This window comes from Meriones unguiculatus, chromosome 14, assembly GCF_030254825.1.
Source record: "Meriones unguiculatus strain TT.TT164.6M chromosome 14, Bangor_MerUng_6.1, whole genome shotgun sequence".
NCBI lineage: Eukaryota > Metazoa > Chordata > Mammalia > Rodentia > Muridae > Meriones > Meriones unguiculatus.
The window spans coordinates 49,961,307-49,982,835 of NC_083361.1; the positions used below are offsets into that span (position 1 = coordinate 49,961,307).

The 21,529-nt window shown below is 36.7% G+C and overlaps 1 long non-coding RNA gene, 1 other non-coding gene and 2 pseudogenes across 3 annotated transcripts in view; 1 reads left to right on the forward strand and 3 right to left on the reverse strand.

The window, feature by feature from the left end:
- Positions 1-679: 679 nt before the first annotated feature.
- Positions 680-773, reverse strand: LOC132647528 (small nucleolar RNA SNORD116). Its single transcript, XR_009585893.1, has one exon. It is a non-coding gene; the product is annotated as a small nucleolar RNA SNORD116 (small nucleolar RNA).
- Positions 774-3,168: 2,395 nt separating this feature from the next.
- LOC132647540 (small nucleolar RNA SNORD116) lies at positions 3,169-3,274 on the reverse strand (annotated as a pseudogene).
- Positions 3,275-3,484: 210 nt separating this feature from the next.
- Positions 3,485-21,529, reverse strand: part of LOC110542819 (uncharacterized) — a 38,389-nt gene continuing 20,344 nt past the window's right edge. For both annotated transcript variants that reach the window (XR_009585539.1, XR_002476081.2), the window contains exon 7: positions 3,485-14,749. This is a non-coding gene — a long non-coding RNA (uncharacterized LOC110542819). The remainder of the gene's footprint in view (positions 14,750-21,529) is intronic.
- LOC110542818 (eukaryotic translation initiation factor 4E-like) lies at positions 16,109-16,798 on the forward strand (annotated as a pseudogene).

Here is a 21,529-nt window from a genome sequence, read left to right on the forward strand (position 1 = left end):
TCAAAAGAGGTCTATCAGTCCTGGAATACATGGAGAGTGTGAAAGTGGAAGAAATCTTAAAAAAATAAATAAATACATACATATAGAGCCGCCTCTCAGGGCTCCACTCCCTGTCTTGGCTCCCTAACACCTTCCACGAAGGGGACCTGAGAAAATGTCAGGCACACAACAACAGACACTTTCACTCTTTGCCCTCAACATGGGGGTCCTACTCTCAAATGTCACCACATTCCCTCAGGCCCTGGGAGACTGTGTCACAGGACCCATATAGCATGTGCAGGCTTGACACCGGGCTGTCTCAGCATGGAAGCACTGCACCACTGCCACTTCCTGGCTTCTAGGATGGTGACACTCAGGGCCCCACTCTCAGAGTAGACTGAGCCCAGCTCTGTGGCCACTGCTACAAGCCTCCAGAGGCTTCAAGGTGCCTGCAGGGCACACAAGGCGGCTATCACCTATCTCCCTAGGATCTGGGCAACGCATCTCCTCCACACCAAAGGCAGCATCTCAGCATGTCCCAGAGGCCTGTCTTGCCAAAGGACAAACCCTTCTAGCCGAGATGAGAAAGCACCGGCCCTCCTGGAGGCAGTGAGGCTCCAGGTGGAGGAAGGGAAGAGCAGAGGAGTGGATTCCCAGCCTGTGTCTGACCCCCTGAGAAGGTGGGTGACCCGAAGGTGCCGGACCTCAGTCCCGATGAGAGAGGTGGTATTGAGTTTTCACTCATTTTGTTCAGCTTTTCCAAGGAATGTTTGACTAGGAATCATCATCGATCCAAGCACACTGGAGTGCCCTTGCATAAAGAGTTTCGGGGCTCCTCTGGACAATGCGGGTGTTGGTGAGTGCGAGGAATTCCTCGGCCTTCCCCAACCAGAACCGTGGAGCAAGGGCACCAATCTCTGCACGTGGGGGCATCCAGAGGCCGGCCTGTACTTCCTGGGGCTGAAGTGACACGCCCTGCTCTGCCCTCGCAGTTCCACCAAGAACCGACTATCCTGAGCACCTGGCAGAATTCATGGGTGGCTTACCTTTGTCCTCCGATGCAGGCAGCTAGGTCACCAGCACCAAGCATCCTCGCTGGAGGCTAAATCAGGTGCCAACGGCGCTCACGGTATGATGCTGGCCCATTTCTTCTACAGTAGGCCCAAGCTGGCCAAGGAAGGAGACACTGTGAAGACAGCACAAAGGACAAGCCCCCATTACAGTGGGACCGATGCAAAGGGAAACCTGGGGCCTAGCAGACAGGAAGGGATGGTCAGACCACACATGCCCTCTCACCACTCCTGCTCTCCCAAACCCTCCAGCCTGCCCTGCCGCATCAGGAGGAGGGCACGGTGTTGGTCCCCTCGGCTTCCAGACAAAATTTGGATAAGGCTAGGTAGGAAGGGATTGCCCCACTGACTCTTGGCTACCCCCCAGGGCCTTTACACACTTTGCTGAGTCTCTCTAACTTCAAACAAATAATCTCACCCTCTCCAACACACAGCTTGCTCCAACTCCAGCCTGTAGGAAATTCCCAAGAGAATGAGAGCACCTACAAACACACCAAATCTGGACCCTGTTCCCCAAGGGAGCAGCCTCCCCTGGCAATACTCCAATGGAGGCCTGGCACTCAAGCCAGGCCCGAGCCATGAGCCAGCCATGCCCACAGACACATCTCTGCCTCCACGGAGGTCCTCCTCTGCATTTTCAGCGGGCCTCGTGGTTCTACACAACAATATCAAGACACAGGACAGGACTCAACGGTCACTAAAGATTCTGCAGTAGGTCTCAGGATGCAAGGGACATTCCAAAGGCACACCAACTTTGTCTCTCTTTGCATGTCTTTCTCTACCTATGTCTGTAAATTTTGTGTCTGAGTCTCTCTCCGTCGCTCTGTCTGTCATTCACGATCCCTTTCTCACTCAGCAGGATCCCTGTGGTCCAAGGACCAGGAAAGGTGCCTTCAGGCGTAGGCACTGTATCAAAGCAAATGTTTCCTGCTGGTCGCACACAGTGGTAAACCACTGAGGCTCCGATGACCCTGGAGAGCTGAAACCCTTCAGGAATGCAGTTACCAACAAAGCCACCTCTAAGTGAAAGTCCAATTCCTTTTGTCCCTGCTCATGGGTAGAGTTCTCAAGCCAGTCTTGATTGACAGCCCAAGACCCAGAAGCTGCCTCTCGTACTACACACCCACAGGGAAGCCATTCCGCAATTTCTACACCGAGGAATACCTGAGTCACACAAGAGAAAGCAAAATAAAGTAAAGGAAGCCACCCTACGTGAAATTTTTAACTTTGAGAAGACCTGTGCCAACAGAGGCCATTCCTTCCTAGATCTCTGAGGACATCCCCGCCATGTCCTCATTCTACAGCTTTCCTACAAGGATATCATGTGTTTCAAAGAGCCACCCCCCCGGAATGAGGGTACCACACAAGGATGCCATCCAACACAGATTCCAATCAACTGATTCATACACGGATCCACAAGGCTAAGTTACCTATCTGTCTTCAAAAGAGGTCTATCAGTCCTGGAATACATGGAGAGTGTGAAAGTGGAAGAAATCTTAAAAAAATAAATAAATACATACATATAGAGCCGCCTCTCAGGGCTCCACTCCCTGTCTTGGCTCCCTAACACCTTCCACGAAGGGGACCTGAGAAAATGTCAGGCACACAACAACAGACACTTTCACTCTTTGCCCTCAACATGGGGGTCCTACTCTCAAATGTCACCACATTCCCTCAGGCCCTGGGAGACTGTGTCACAGGACCCATATAGCATGTGCAGGCTTGACACCGGGCTGTCTCAGCATGGAAGCACTGCACCACTGCCACTTCCTGGCTTCTAGGATGGTGACACTCAGGGCCCCACTCTCAGAGTAGACTGAGCCCAGCTCTGTGGCCACTGCTACAAGCCTCCAGAGGCTTCAAGGTGCCTGCAGGGCACACAAGGCGGCTATCACCTATCTCCCTAGGATCTGGGCAACGCATCTCCTCCACACCAAAGGCAGCATCTCAGCATGTCCCAGAGGCCTGTTTTGCCAAAGAACAAACCCTTCTAGCCGAGTTGAGAAAGCACCGGCCCTCCTGGAGGCAGTGAGGCTCCAGGTGGAGGAAGGGAAGAGCAGAGGAGTGGATTCCCAGCCTGTGTCTGACCCCCTGAGAAGGTGGGTGACCCGAAGGTGCCGGACCTCAGTCCCGATGAGAGAGGTGGTATTGAATTTTCACTCATTTTGTTCAGCTTTTCCAAGGATAATGAGATAATGAGCAAATGAGCAAGGTAGTAGAGATCCCACTTTATTTTTTTGAATGATAATTCTTTGTGTGTGTGTGTGTGTGTGTGTGTGTGTGTGCAGTTCAAACTCAGGTTGTCAGTCTTGATAACAAATGGCTTTATACACTGAGCTATCATACTGATGCCCCATATTCTTTTTATGCAAAGGACATAACAATCACATAACCGCATAAATGCAAGAGCAAAATAATGACCAGAAATCACTGAATATTTTTAAATATCTCTGCATAAAACTGGTTTATTAATCACATAATGAAAATCGGCATATAACATTTGATATTAATCAATACATCAATGCTTCAGAAATATCTGGTACTCAGCAACAAATGAATGAACTTTTTTCAAACTGTGACTTTTGTCAGTTTATCTGAACAAACCTTATCATAATAACTGAACAAAATTGAAGCAGATAAATAGAATTATGACTCATCACATGTTAACTAATAATTACAAGCATAATAATCATTTACTGTGAATACTCAATATTACATATATTTTAAGTTTCTAGTTAGATACCATAACTAATTATCTAAAAGTAAAGTTGGTGACAAAAATGTGCTAATTTTCATCATATATCTCCAACTTAATTAAGTTTTTCAACATTATCAGAAATTTTTTAAAATTTTGTTCCCAATTATTTATGCAAATCTGATAGGTGAAAAAAAGAAAAATTCGTTTTATCCTTTAGATCTCATTTTATATATAATTTAATTATTTAGGAATAAATATGAACATGATTGAATGTATTTTATTATTGTGGCCATTTATAACATGCGTCATTCATTTCTGAGTCATTCATTTATGTACTTTTCCACTTACTCATAGGATTCTTTTTTCGAATTGATTTAGGTGATGCTTTCAGATAATATACTAAGTATATTTTGAATAAGTAATTGATGGCAAAATGAGAATTAGTTACAAGTTAATTTTAAGTTAACAATTCTAGATTCTTCTTTTCTCTGTAGATTTATCCTTTAGAGCCAGATTTCACAGACATGAATAAATTTGGAAAATAAAACATAATTAGAATAAATATGACCCACTTGTTGCATGCACTATTGACTTTAATTTAATTTTTCTGTAGTAATTTTCACTGAAGTGCTTTAGTCACTATTCAAGGGATAAAGATGAAAACAAATGGTGCTGTGAAATAAGACTTACATATAAATGTGATGAATTGTAAGATATAAAAAGATAATGCCCACTAAATTAGAAACTTAAAAGAGAAAATGTGGTTAGGTATACTTCTGGAAATTAATTCATGAGCCATAACTATAGAAAGACTTTTATCTTTCTAGTTTCTTACATAATGCTAATAATTAATGTGACTTATATAATAATGATTGTATATATGATCAACATAATCACTCTAAAAAGTGACACTTGATAAAAAAAACTAAATGTTAAAATCTGCTTTAGTCAATTTGTTCTCAATTAATTAAAACTGTATTTCTTTTTTTTAACTATATTTCTCTCATTAATTCTTCCTACTTTTAGCGTTTTTCTAATACTCAGGCATTCCCAATTTAAATTGTTTAATATTTTAATTAATAAGAAAGCAAAACTAGTATGAAAAAATGTTTTTATAATAAATTCTCAAAATACCTTCCAACAATTTAATTCCCTGTCAAAGGAGCTCATTTTATCAAAACCATGAAGAAAATAAAAACAGTGACAGAAACTAATTAATGACTCTTCATAGTTAAATAATAACTTTAACTTGCTCATACTCTGTTTTAACAACTAAAACTTCTCTTACAGCTACCTGCTATACCAACTACTCAAACAAACTATTACATTTTAATTCAGTTTTCCACAAAAGCCAAAGCATAGACACATTTCCAAGAATTCAATGTCATGCTCAAATACACAGAAACTCAACACCCAAAGGATTAGAAGAAAATCACATGAAAGGAAGTTAATGTTAACAGGAATTTTGCAATAGCAAAGATGCTAGGAAACTCTTAAATTGGGGGAAAATGTTATGATGAAGAACAATTATTCAAATATTCTCAGAATTTCAATCAATAAGTTCTAAAAAATAGAACTATATACATTTTAACATTAATCCTGCATTTATCTTTCAATAATGAATTAAATGTGAGAATATATTAGCATAAAAAGAGATGGATGATATTTAATCCCAATATTTGGAGGCAGAGAAAGGCAGATCTCTATGAGTTTGATGTCAACTTGGTCTACACAAAGAGTTCCAAGCAAGCCAGATATATGTATACTTAGACATAGTCTTTCTCATAGACAGAAATAAATGTAATTAAACATAATTATACACAAAAAAATTTAGAAGCTTGTGTGGTGGGACAAATTAGCAATCCCAGAACATAGGAGGGTGAAACAGAACTTTAAAATTGGCTACTTTAAAATAGTGACAAAGCCTATGTGCATTATGTAAGAGAGGCAGAGTGTGTGAGAGAAAGTAAGGATGAATAACATCACCTAACATACTGTAATACAAGATGTCCTTCAATAAATAATAAATTAATATTTAAGTAAATGTACAAATTGGAAAATGTTAGAATACATATAAAATTTTGACTAAGAGCTAAGTCCCAAAACTCAGCATTCAGATTTCTCAAAACGGTTTTGAAAGTATCATTAAAAACAGCAAAAACACCCTTTTACTTTCATTGTTTCACAATATTCCTGGAAACTTTTCCCTGACAACCTCAATTAAATCCAAAACTATTGCCTATGATAACCCTCTCAATTCTCTGCAAAGGTTAGAAGGGTTGGAAAAGATGGAGTTGTAAACAAATAAGAATTATATAGCAATTCACTAAACAACTATAGAAATAAGACTCCAGAGAAACAATCAAGACATTTTATATGATCTTTGAAACCCTAACAAATGTTAGTAATTATTAAATGATTACACTACTTTTTACATAATTGCATTTCTATCAAAATCTAAGTCTGTCTTTTTTATTGCTATATTATAGCATTAGTCACAGTTTTTTTTTCATTCCTTCTTTCACATACGTATTTAATAAACTTTAACCAAATTTCTTCTCTCCTTTAAAAAAAAGTGTTATATAATAGAAAAAAAAATAATCCCTGTCAAGTAGGAGCTCATTATATTTATTTTGGGTAAAGGAGACAAAATACTAGACATAAAGTGAACCAAAGATGTACCGATAAATGTATAAACACAAATGTTTAAAAACATGAATGAGAGAAAAATGTAAAAATGACTAAACACATATAGTTATATACATTAAGGCATCTTAATCTTACCTGTATTTCATGTCTCAGTGCTTCTCAACAAATCTCACCAAATATACTAATCCAGTAAAATATGCACAAACCATAACTTCTACATTAGATACAGGAAGAATGAGTGTGGGATCCCACACAATAATATTAGTGAAGCTAATCATGAATGAACAAGAAATGGTTTTTGTAAATCTGGTACTACTCAAAATTGAACTAAGACAATTCAATTTTACAAAGGTAATAACATCATAAAAACATTATTTTTACTCATAAAGTTCAGGAGAAGCCAACTCAAAATGCAAGAAAGTACCTATAACTGTACAAATTTGGTCAAATATTGCTTATGGGGAATCGTGCTGTTTCTAGCCTCTGAAAAATCTCCCAACAGAGGACCATTCCTTCTCTTTTTGACAAACAGCTCCTGTTTCCTTTTGTTATGTGGTGTGGTAGTTTGAATAGACTCATGTGTTTGAATGCTTGGCCCATGGGGAGAGGCACTGTTAACAGTTGTGACCTTGTTGGAGTAGGTGTGGCCTTATTGGAGGAAGTGCATCACTGTGGGGCAGGTTTTGAGGATTCCTAGGCACAAGCTACATCCAGTATGGCACACAGTCTCCTTCTGCTGTCTGTGGATCAAGATTAGAATTCTCAGCTCCTTCCCCAGCACTGTTTCTGCCTGGACACTATTTTTCCCCAATATGACATTAATGCTATAAACCTCTGAAACTGTAAGCCAGCCCCAATGAAATGTTTCCCTTTGTAACTGTTGCTATGGTCATGGTGTCTCTTCATAGCAATAAAACATAGAGTAAGACATAGATATCTAATTTGCAACATATTATTTTCCAGTTTTTTGAGATATGCTTTCTCTACTGAGTAGCCCCAGCTGTCCTAGAACTCACTGTATAGACCAGACTGGCCTCAATCTCACAGAGGTCTGCTGCCTTTGGAGTGCTGAGATTAAAGGTATGTCCCATGAGGCCCTACTAAATACGTTTTTCCAGTCTGTCACATATCAGTAGATATTTCTTTAGTACTGTTTGGATTCCATTACTAAATAATTGAACTGGCTCACAAATGAAAAGTATTTTTAGGAAATACCCATCATGGTAGGTGAGATACCTAGACAAATAAGTTTAAAAACTTAGGTCAGGATGGAAGAGATTTGTCAGTGGATAAGAGCTTAAATTCTGCTTAGAGAGGAACTGACGTTCTCTCCCAGCACCCTTGTTGGCCAGCTCATAGAAACCTATATTTTGTCTTCTGGAGGCCTGATACCCTCTTCTGCTCTCTATAGGTAGGAATCTTCACTCAAACACCCATACCCACACACACCTACACATGAATATACATAATTAAAAATATAAGTACATTAAAAAAACTTAGGTCAAAAATAGCAATAAACACATAGCATCAAGTGAAAAATGAATGTTATGTCTGAAGTTAGACATAATGGTTTAACTACAGTGTTCTCTATAAAAGTTTAAAAGCAGTGTTCTTTGCTGACATTTTGTCCTGTATTGTTTTAAATCAATGTCCAATTTACAGCCTCTCTACAAAAAGAAAATATTTAAACTACAAGAATATAAATAGGGCTAGAATGAATCCTTTGTTAGGGAGCAAACAGCAAATATTATTTTTTCCAGGGGAAATGACTCCTATACCTGTCAATAGGAGGTCATAATCTTTAGTTTCCTAAAAATAAATAAGTAAAAGATGAAGTAAATGAAAATGTAAGGTCAGAGACAAAACTCATACATTGCATGGTTAAATCCTGATATGTTAAATAATAGTTACTCATTTCTAAGCCCGTATAAAATGATAATTTACTATGTATTTCTGGAGATATGGTTCACAACTCTCCTGATGCAAATGAGAAGAATATCTTCCACAGTCTTTCTCCTAACTTTACTTATGGCATCGTCATTTACTGTCTTTCAGAAAAAATATACTTCAATTTGGGCAAAACTCAGTTTTGCAATTTCTATCAAGTTCTACCTTGTATTCATTCTACCCTAATCTACTCCCTTAACTTCTGACAACACATATTCTTGACTCCTTTATTCATGTATCATTAGAATTATTAGTTTTTATTTTAGTTGACCTCTCACCTATTTCATTACTCAACAAACTTCCCTAAAATTTTCACAAAATCCATATCTCTAAGTAGTTCAACAACCATGCTTCAAAATATATTATCCAATGGATGCAAGATGCAAAAGAAACAATGCAAATGGGAATTTAAAGGATATAGTTGAACAGAATATTATTATTAGAATTCTGTGATGGTAAAGAAATATATTTGTGTAATTACAAAAACAACATGAAATACTGAAAAAAAATGTCAAATTATACACTAGAATATATATTTCCTTTTTTCACACAAAATCAGTGATAAGGAACATAACATTTGGTGGGTAGGGAGAACAGAAGTAACGAGGAGTAACAGGGGGAGGAAAATATGATCAAAATTATTTTATTTTTGTTTGATTGTTTTTTTTTGTTTGTTTATTTTTTGAGACAGGGTTTCTCTGTGTAGTCTAGGGTGTCCTGGAACTCACACTACAGACCAGGCCGGCCTTTAACCCAGAGATTTGCCTGGCTCTGCTTCCCAAATGCTGGGAATAAAGGCATGTGCCACTACCACCTGGCTCCAAAATGATTTTTTATGAAAAAAAATTAAATAACTTTTTTAAAGAACCTCACAAGGTGTGAGCATATTTTGGGGTTAAGATGATACAGATGTCACTATCAAAGGACAATCTATGAATTCAGTGTTATCCTTGGAATTTGAACTGGACCAGTTTCTCCCCTCAACACACAGCACTTTTACCAAAAAAATGGTGATAAAATTTATATTTGTAAACTATGATTTTCATTGCCACACAAAATCCAATTACTATCTCATTAGCTTTTGAGTTTCATTCTTAGTTTATATTCAAGCATACCACATTTTTTTTGTTTTTAATGAGTAAACCTAAAGGATTAAGGATTGGGCCTTTACATTTTACAATGCATGCAAACAAAAACAATACAAGTAGAAACTCACATGATAAAGATACACAAGGGAATGATTAATTTCTCAATACCTCCATGCTAAGGCATCTAAGGTAATATTTCAAACAGCTTTTTCTCCTTTCATATTCACTGTCACTAGATCTCATGTTTGTCATGATGACAAGAAAAATCTCATACTGATTAAAACAAACTATTGTTTCTCCAAACTATCTGGAGCTTTAATTTCATAAGTCAAGTGTTATGTTAAGGGGTTAATATAATAGCAAACTCTCAGAATTTCTCTCCCTCTCTTATACTGAGAAAAGTAGTTTTATCTAATATAATAATCATAATTTTTTGTTTTTCTTTATTGGTTAATACATACTATTGCTATTCAGCTGCAGTTTATCTGAAACTCATGCTACTCCTGTCCATACACTGTGATTACAGGTATGTGCTAACCTGTCTGGCTGTTTCCTCGTTTCTGAAAGATCCCATAACACCAGGTAACATAAGCAGACCATCTCTCAAAAACAACAACAACAAAACAAAAACAGTACAAATAAATGACATAGTAATATAGTTCAAGAATTTGGAAAAACAAAAACAAGACAATCATGAATTCAATATATTGCAAGAAATGAATGAAATGGGACAAATATACAGAATCAATTAGCTGATTCTTTGAAATTAATCTACTTTGATGAACTAATTTGATAGACTCTTGGCTCAATTAACCAAAAAATGACCCAAGTAACTGGAATCAGAGATGAATAGGGAAATATAACAAACAGTGAGGGAACACTTTAAAAACATATAATCGAGGGGTGACTTTAGCTGAGACTCTTATTAGCAGGGGTCACAGACAAAGAAACACCAACCAAGGATCATGCATGGACTAGACCCAGGCCACCTACACATATGTAGCTGAAGAACAGCAAGGTCTTCTTGTGGGTTCCCTAGTAAGGGTAGCAAGGGCTTTATCTGATATGGACTCTGCTGTTTGCTATTTGATCATATCCCCCTGGCTGGGCTACCTTGCCAGGCCACAGAGGAAGAGCATGCACTCTGTCCTGATGTGACTTGATGTGCTGGGAGGGGTTGGGGAGCTCCCATTTTTCGAGGAGTAGGGGAATGGAGGGAAGGGAGAAAGTGTGGGAATGTGAGGAGAGGAGGAAGGGGACTACAATTAGGATGTAAAGTCAATTAATTAGTTTAAAACAAAAAAATTAAAAAAACATAATTTATCATGTCAGAAATCTAAAGTCTGAAGCTAAAACAACTGAGTGAATTCTTAGATTTTGCCAAACCACCAAAGTTAAACCAAAAAGAGATCAACAGATCAACAAACTTGAAATAAACAAGGATAAGGATAGAGAAGCAAAAATCCCAGGCTCAGATTCTTTCAAAAAAGAGTTCTACCAGACTTTCAGAGAAGATCTGACAACATTTTTTTCTTCCAGTATACAAAAATAAAAACACAGGAGTATTTAAATTGATACTGTTAAAGTTTGATTATAAAGAGATTTACATAATGGCAAGTGGCCCTTTATCTCTCTATATAATGTTTTCTGAATTAACTTTAGCATTCAAGAAAGTGGTCACTTCCAATTAAACTAAATGACCAGCTATATTGAAACCATAAACATTTAAACTTGGTATGATTTATTGAAGACAACACACATATATTCTGACATATATCCAAGATAAATATGTGCCCTCAATCCTTTCACAAGTATAAAAAAATCAGAAGCCAAGGAATCTCAAAATCTGAAAGGTGCTATTTCTCAAGAACACCAGTGCTACCAAGGACCAAGATAGACAAATAATTGATTCTAATTAAATAATATAAAAATGACATGCCTACTGCGAATACTATTTGATACCACAGAAAATAAAAAGACTACACCAACTAGTGAAATATAAATAGACACAATGCATATGGCCTACTTTTAGGCTACTGATGATGCATCTGATAGTCTTAATTTTCATTTCTCTTCATTTTATTTCACAAAATATATTCTATATACGGTTTCCCCTACCTCTACTAGTCTCAATTCCTCTCCACTTTTCTTCCCAATGGGGACTACCTTTTTCTCTCTCTCATTAGAAAACAGTCTTCGAAGGAAACGTAATATAATATAATATAATATAATATAATATAATATAATATAATATAATATATAATTTAATATAATGAATGTCAGAATTGGACACAGCAAACAGATGTTCTTAAATTTTATGTTAGTTTTAAAGGAACACATACTTTTATAAAGTACATGCAGAAAAATACTGGGCAATTTGAACACCATATCTTAAATGAATACGTAGTTCAGAAAATAAATTCATGTATAAAAAGAAATAACATGAGAAGAAAAGTGAGGGAAAGAGGAAAAGGAATGAAAAGTGAGAGAATGTAGAAAGTATGTCAGACTAGATAAAAAGCATAAAGCTCTAAAATAATATCAAAAGAAAAAAGAAAAAACTTGTTAATATAGCATATACTCAAGAAATTTATGAAAAATGCAAAAATTGTGAAACATTTAGTGGTTTTTAAATCTAAAAAAACTAATTTCATAAAATCATGTCCATTTAACATTAAAATTAGTCCTTAGTTTTAAAAGTACTATTTCACCTATTAGATTGGCTATTATATAAAAGGCCATTTACACCTAGAACAAATCTATGAAAATTAGCACTGTAATTACACTACTGCTCTGGTTTTCCCAGAAAGCATTTAATGGCGATTTCACAATATTGACAGCAACCAAAGGTGTATACAGATGATTATCTAATATTACCACACAGGGAAAATTATTAAACAAGTAGGAATTCAAATATATTTTCATATACATAATTATATAATTATACACAACATCAGCAGCAGCATCACATGTAGTAGCAAAGCACATTTTTATAAACTTTTTAAACCTCCATGATATCTTAACTAGACAGTTTAAAAGCATTAATACAAAGATCATACATCTAAAAACTCCACATACATTTATATAAACATTAAAAGTTATTATTATATATACCGTGAAAGCTTATCTCTTATCACTGCTATGAAACAGAATAGAAGATTAAGAATAAATGACTATAAAATGCTTTAAACACTGCTGATGGTAACATTTCAATCCACTGAGGCATGTAACTTTATGAATACAACATTTTAAGAGCCAAGTATCAAAAAGCACAAATATTTCTCCCACTAATAAATATAACAATATAGTGTAGGTCAGTGGTTCTCAACCTTTCTAACTCTGTGACACTTTAACACAGATCTTCATGTTGTAGTGATCCCCAACCAATAAATGATTTTTATTACTACTTCATAACTGTTATGTAATGCAATATATCTGTATTCTCCAATGGTCTTATATACCCCTGTGAAAAGGTTGTTTGCCACCCAAAAATAATCTGGACCCACAGGTTGAGAACCACTGAATGGATTCAGCAACTACTACAAGGAAAGACATTTGTGTGTGTGTGTGTGTGCATTTTCTGTTTCTAAATCTTCCAAAGATCCTGTGGATGAAACTACACCTATAAAGTAGGCTAAAGGTTAGAAAACTATCTGCTAAAGTCCAATTCTGTACCATGATTAGTGTGCTGCAACTATTTATGGGGCATAGTTTAAGAAATAGCCATAGGTGCTGTTGTTCTGCAAGAACAGATTCCTAGTTGCAAAAATATGATCTGTAAATCTGGAGCCTTACTCACAAAGTTTTATGACCCCCAACACAACCTAATAAACTCTATTACCTTCTGCATTACACAGTTACTGTGTCTGATTAGAGTCATGATCAATCTGAACTCAGAAAATGTTAACATAAGAGATTAAGTGAAATACAACAATTTAACTTTGTAATTAAAAAAGAATACCACTGTATGTAAAATAAGTGAGTATTATAAAAAGAACACAGGTTATACCTCAGAATCTAGCTAAAATGGAAATATAAAATGTAATAATATAATATGTAACAACACATGGGTTGTACTACAAATTTATGAGACTTAAAACAATTTTATTAAGTTGTCTGTTCACTGCTATATCCTATCCTACATATAACCTGGGTTACAGTGATCCAATAGGAGTTGCCAGGATTGGATGAAGAACCCCTTTTTGCATTGATTCATATTGCTGGCCCCTATTAAATAATGTTAGCAAACGACAAAATTCTTCGAAGAAAGGAATTTTTATGCAATCTTAAAATATCTGGGGCCGAGTGATCATGGCTAACCTGAAACTTCAGATCCAGGGGATCTGACTTTCATTTCTGACCTCTACAGACATCTGTCAGGCACACACTCACATACAGGCATTCATGCCTACACACTTTAAAAACTCTTAGCAATTATTTTTACTCTTAACAGTTATTGAAATGGGTTGAGAAATGCTGACAGTACTTTTTTAATGAACAATATGGCTTATGGTCTAGAAACAGACAACTAGTAGATAAAATAAACAGTACTTCATATTGACTTTACTTAATTTAACCAGAAAGAGAAAAACACCATATTATGGAATAAACTAAAATCTCATTGATACTCTAACCTGAAAGGTGATTCCAATAAAATTATTATGCCACACACTTTACAAGATAGTATCACCTCAGCTCTCCTTATCAATGCAAGCACAATTCTCTACACACTCACAGTTAAAATGACACTGAAATCTGGATATTGGAGAAAAAGCAAGCCACAGAGATTCATATTACTGCACCAGATAGAAGCCAGTAATATCAGCAAAAACAACAACCAGAAAATTTCCTATAGAGAATACCAATATGCATGACGTGACAATCTTTTTTTTTTTTTGCAACCTGCCTAAAATTTTGAGTTTCTTGTTCAAAGCAGGAGGAATCCATCTCACAAATGATAACAAAACTGGAATACAGGGAGACTCACTCAGAAAACTTTGTTACAATCTGAAGTATCATTCCCTATACCATCTATACATAAAACTCTCTTCTATTTGCAAAGTAAAATAAAAAAGATAATTGGCAACATATAATATAGGAGTACAAGATAGACTGAAACCAGAAGTACTGAACATTCCAAGCAATTACTTGCCAAAAGCAGGTCATTTCTATTCCTTGACAGTCTTTCTTAAAAGTTGTGAGATAATAAAAGCAAAATAATACTGCAGAAACAATAAATGTAAAACTGTACTTAGGAGACTCTGTAGACGAAACTCTTCAGAAGATACATTTGATGTGTTAGTCAAGATGATCACCACCTGGGAGAGCACAAAAAAAGTAAATTGTAAGTTAAAAAAATTAGTATGTTATCTGCTTTCCAATAGATAGAAATCATCCTCAAGATTTTATCAGACCTACATAGTAGCAACTTCTAAGTTCTAAAGCAATGAAAAATATTCTATAAAATTATTGCTACCATTCTCTCATTTATTATAAACAGTTCACATGCTACTTCATCACTTACTAATTTGTTGGCCTAATTTTTCCTTTCTAGCTTCTTAGCTAGCAACTAATACATTAAAATATGCACTATATTTAATATATTTTGTGGAAATATTTTCCAAAAATTGAAATCAGCTATGACACCAGACTCTATACTATTGAACCATAAACATTTATCTTTGTCTACAGATATAGTACAGTGGAAAGAATTTTGATTAGAAGAAAATTTGTGAACTCATTAGTATTTTTCAATTTTTATTTTCTCTTACTGTCAAAATACTTTGGTTAATTAATACTATTATGATTTCACTTCTTAGCTGTTTGATTTTTTCCTTCAGCTTTATACATGATTTGCTAATATCAATTTGTAATTACATGGATAATCTTTCTGTAGAATTGGTTTTTGTTGTTGTTGTTGTTTTGGGTTTTGTTGTTGTTTTCTAGACAAGTTTTCTCTGTTTTATCTCTAGCTCTCCTGGAACTCATTTAGTAGATCAGGCTGGCCTTGAACTCACAGAAATCTGCTTGCCTCTTCTTAAGTACTGGGATTAAAGATAGGCACAACCACTGACCACTAGCACTCTATTTTTGAATCAAGTAATAAGTATTATATAATTATCAAGGGACACAAAACCTGATCATCTAGCAGATTTGTCTATTCACATTTCCCTACATTTATTTAAAACTATGAAATTGTGTGTATATGTATATGTTTTTCTGTATGTTTGTATACATGAGTGTAGTGTTCATAAAGGCCAGGAAAGAGTTTCAAAACAAGTGAACCTAGAATTACCAAAAATTATGAAATATTGAACATAGGAATTCAGGTGCTCTACAATAGCAAAAAGTGAGTATTTCAGCTACAACAACCAGTTGCCAGTTGTTGGCTATAATTTTTTGGCAAATAGAGCCCTGTTCAAAAAGTCTGTAGAATTTAGCCATCTTCTAGATGTTTTAGGGTTTCTGAATTCAAATTGAGGTCTTTGATCCACTTGGATTTAATTTTTGTTCAGTGTGATAGATATTAGTCTACTACTATCTTCTGCATATAGGCATAACTGTTTTCCCAGCAGCATTTGTGGAAATTCTCTATTTTCTCCAGTGTATGTTGTATGCCTCATTATCAAATGCAGCTGGTCGTAATTACAATTACATATGTTTGAGTATTTGATCTCTAAGTTTGATACTGTTGAAGACTTTTGGGTTCTATACCAACCATATCCAGTTGTCTAGTAATTTAATGCCTGGCTGTGACTACTCACTTTTTAAGGATGGTATTGAGCCTATGTGGGAAGATGAGAAAAACAAATGGGGAGGACAATGACTAATTACATTGAACAAACAGCAGAGACGAAGTGACCCCGATCACTTTTGGCTAGAGACACTGCTGTTCCTTACTGGAGAATCTTTTGATGACTACAGTGATGATGTGTGTGGGGCTGTTGTCAATGTTAGAGCTAAAATAGCAATATGGACTACTACTGAGTGTGAGAACAGAGAAGCCATCACACATAGGAAGGGTATACAAGGAAAGGTTAGGACTTCTCCCGAAGATAGTGATTGGTTATCAGTCCCACGCAGACACAGCTACAAAGAGCGGCTCCACCCCTAAAAATAGGTTTGTTGTTTAAGAAGACACCTTCTGAGTATTTTCACAGGAGACTGCGTCACACAATCAAGATTGGGAGCTGAACCAAAGCCTCGTCAGAGCAGAGTGGACTGCATTGAAGCTGATTCCATCTAAATGTTGCTAAGATATAAGAGAAGTCTCATTTGCCTTTGTCTTGTATTTCTGTGTTCATTCTTACCCCCACTACCACCCCAGTTTTTGCTAGTGTGTCCACTATCCCAATCAAAGACTTACAGTATACATCACCCCAGAACCTGTAGGTGTGTTCCCAGTCGGCTCTGTAACAGCCGGTTAGAATTACCATGACACACACCTATGCCTTTCCACAGTATTCGAAAAAGAACTTGCATTTCTATTACTTTAGCAGAAAAAGATCTGTTTCTGTTCCACACCACGCAGGAGCGAATTTAGCTGCTCTGGGAGTCTTAGCACAGCGTTTCCTTTCACAGCATTGTCCTTGCTGCCAGCTTGATGATGGCTGCTAGAATTTAATTTATTTGCTTCCCTCCTTGATAACATTTGTGATTCTGATTTCAGTTTTTCATTTGTTTTGCTTTTGGGTTTTCCTCATCTAATATTGGTGAAGGATCCAGGATTATGACAGAAAGGTGGAATAAATATTAAATTTGTGCATTGTTTGGTAATTTTTTTTGGAACTACAAAGCTTTGTTACAAATTTATGCATTTCATGCAAATCAGTGATCTGTGTCTGTGTGATCCCTAAACATAATTGTGGACTATAAAAATATAATACCATTATTACATTCCTAACTAGAATTAGTATGTCTGCGTTTGTATCTTTATGCTGTACTTTAACACTTTGTATTACGTAGGTTATTTTGCTTTGGTTACAATGGCTCAAGTAGAAAAGCAGTCCCATTCATATTAAGGCAGTGTACAAAACTGTAAATAAAATGTGTACAGTGAAAAAAGTTATATGACAAACTCATAGACAGAATTGTGATAATGAGGAAATACTTGTAGTGATGTCATTAAAATCAGGAATGATATAGAAATGTTCACTGCCCTTACTTCTAAAAGCACCAGGTAGAAAAGTAAGGCAAGTAAAGAAAACTATAAGATGCCAATAGGAAAAGAACATACTCAAATTATCCCTTTTTAAATGACATAGATTCTCCAAAATGCCATCAGAAAACAACAGAATACAGGTGATATCAAGTGGGACATTAAAAATTATGGAGAATGTAACATCAAATGAGGAGGAATAAACTCAATAAAGGGAAGTCAAAATAACACCATAATTGTTTGGTAGAGCCTCAAGAAATCATAGTTTCATATTTACCTAAAATAACTGTGTACACATATATAAACACACATAGATATATGTGTCTATTTTTGTCTGCTTGTGCATGCATATGTATGTATGTATGTGTATTTCTTACAGGCAGTTAAGTCATTGGGCAGACAATGTTCTCTACAAGAACCATAGATAAACAATGGCAGTAACAGACATGAAAAAAAAAAAAAAAAACCTCCTTTCAAGGGTTGGTTATTGTAGTCCAATTGACTTCAAACATCAATAGAATATTGATGCCGCTGTTGATTGCCCACCCCAAATTGAGGATCTACCCTTATGGCTGATTCAGATGACATGAGATGGATCTAACATGAAAGCCTCTTTTTGTTGTCTAGCTTCCATGGTTCTAGAAAATACTATGTCAAGGGAGAAAAGAAATAAAAAATATCTTATGTAATGTAGCACAATCACCAGGATGACAATGTATTTATAAACATACAATATAGGACACTCATAATTCTGTGGTAACAAATGGGTGTCTAGTTTATCTTAAATCCCACTCATGAGTGGAGTAGTTGGTTTATCATAGGGACTGGAAACCTATCCATCTTTTATTCACACACAAACACACACACACATATATATGATTAACCAACTCATCAGTATACATGTATAATATGAAAATATGTGTGACATATTAATAGTTTTCTGCCCCAGATAATAAGTTTCTCTAGCATAATAATCCAAATCAAGCCAAATAAAAAGTATAAAAGAAGGTTTGTTGGGTGCAAATCTCAGGTGGGTTCACCAGTGTCATAGAACTAGATCAGAAGTCATCATGCAGACAGAGAGACAGAGACCAAGCAAAGAGAGAGGGAGAGAAAGAGAGAAACATGAGAGCAGAGGAGAGACAATGCAGAGAGAGCTCTGAGTTGGTGAGGATGCTTTTATCTGCACCTGAATGAGGTAGGTGATGACACAAGCAGCTGCTTAGGTCTCTAAGAGCAGGTCAATTGGATTGTTTGTATACTAATAGATATGTACATATCTATTATATACAATTATATATTATATACAATTACATATATATATATATATATATAAATGAGGTCAGCTATGTCTACAGAGTTTTAGGAAAGCCAAGGCTATATAGAAGGTCTGTAGAGAAAAGAGAAATTGAGGGTGGGGACATTTCTGTGACAAGCTGGAGACCTAATTCAGGGCAGGCTCCTGGAAGGATATGAGGTTTTCAAGCAGAGACTCTTAGTATCAGAAACCACAGGTACTGAAGAGGACATCCTCTAATTAGACTAGTCTTCTAGTAAATGGTGGGGAACAACCTACCCACAAAATCTTCAATCCCACATTTGCACTGCCTAGAATATGTATTTGGATAAAGATGGAGCAGATAAAACAGAGATTGAGGGAATGCCGCTACCCTATGAGAGAATGTCAACACCTAATACTCTGAATGATGCTCTGCTAAGCTTCATACAGGAGTCTGACAGACTTGTCCTCTGAGAGACACTACCAAGAAGTGCCTCAAAACAGATGCTGCGACTCACAGACAAACGTTGGACAAAGCATAGGGAGTCTTGTGGAAAAGTGCAGGAAATGATAAAAGGACCTAGAGTGGACAGGATTGCCACAAGAAGACAAATAGAGCAAACGAACCAGGTCCCATAGGGGCTTGTGAAAACTGAAGCACCAGCTAAGGACTGAACCTAGACCCCCGACACAGATGTAGACGATTGACAGCTTGGGCTTCATGTGGTTTTCCTAGTAAGAGAAGTGGGGGCTGTCTCTGACATGGATTCTGTTGCCTGCTGTTTGATCACTTTTCCCTAGAGGTGCTGCCTTTCAGGGCCACAGGGGAAGAGAATTTTCTCAGTCCTTATGCAACGTGTTGTGATAGGGTGGGTTGTTAAGGGTGGCTCCCCTTTTCTGAGGGGTAGGGAAGGGGGAATAGGAGGAAGAGGGATGGAGTGTGGAACACGGAGGAGAGGGAGGAGAGGGCTACAATAGGAATGTAAAGTGAACAAATAAATAGATTTTTAAAAATTAAATTAAAAAGATACATGTAGAACACCAAATAGGTAGAATTCCTAATATCACATTCCATTGAAGGACAAAATATACAGAAAAGACCAAGGACAGGACTCAAATGAGGAGGAAGACCCTGAGAATTGTCCAGTGGCTGATTTAGCTGCTGTAAGCAATTGATTTAATTAAAGAAAAGTTATTTTACAGTCCACAATACCCCTCCCTTCTCTACCTGCTTCTTCCTCATTATGAGCCTTCGCTGGCTACAGAGAACAAAACTCTAAGTCCTCACTGGCTACATAGGGCAAAGGCCAGGGAAGCAAGACCAAGGCTCTTAAAAACATTCAGATAAGGCCTCCCTCACCTGTGCTCTTGCACCCTAAGGCACCACACAGAACCTAAATAACCTCCCCACACAGCCATCATGGAGCTCTGTAATCTCATAGACATTGAGAGAAATTGCCCCCAGCATGAGAACAATTATTCCCAGCCTGGGAACCATTATCCCCAGCCACCTCAGCCCTAGTGGCCTGGAGGCCCAGAATCTCCACTCACAGGGACCTGAACTGTTAATTTACATTTAACAAGACAACACCTACTGGCCTGGTACACTCTTCTAACAGCAGATTTAAAAGTGCCAAGCTGTTCGAGAGGATGGAATTCATGCTCCATGGACCAAATGTATTTTACAAAGTTTCAATAGAAACCTTTTAACACTCCAGAACTATATATATATATATATATATATATATATATATATATAGAGAGAGAGAGAGAGAGAGAGAGAGAGAGAGAGAGAGAGAACATATATATGCCAGTCTTCTTTCCATTGCTCCCTGTTCATACAATTGGAGGCCCAATGTGGAGATGAGTGTCAGTTGCAGGAGAGAAAAACTGAAATACATAATCAGTGGATAGGACTACAAGGAAAACATTTCTTCTGCTCAATCAATTAACAGGAATTACGACCAACTATTAGGCCAGGGTAACTTCTCCAAATTCAGGAGCCTTTATTCTCAGCTTTGAACAGATCCACTTACATGCACTTCAGGCCTGGGACCATCTAACTCCCTTGTCCACAGGACCTGGAGACACTCCTCTACTGGCCGTCCTAAAACAAAAAATGAAACAATACCCTCCCTGATTTTATACTAAAGGTATAAGCCAGAGAGAAAAACAACAGACTCTGCTCCTAAACAAACTTATCTGAGAAGGAATGACCATAGACGACAGGTAGGCACGTGGGGGACTAAAACATGAATGTGAAAAATATATTGTAACTACCCATGATATTGGGACTTCCTCTTATCAGGTCTCCTCTTTGCCACAAGCCTCTGAAGCTTCAATAGGGCCTAATTCAAAATGTTTCAAATGTGGAGAGATCAGACACTGGAATGGAGATTGCCAAAAATGCCTCAGCTGCCCTCAAACCTAACAGGAATAAAACCTAAAATCCAAATCTCATAAAAGCTACTGTAATTAATGACTACAAATTAATAAACCTTATACATTATCAAATCCTTTAATGTCTTCAAAATACGTATTTGAGATCATACTAAATACTCCTGTTTTATGTTCACAAGGAACAGTTTAAAATAGATAACTAAAAACAATTAAAAATAAAAGCAAAAAAAAAAAAAAAAAAGAGAGACTGAAATTTCAGGT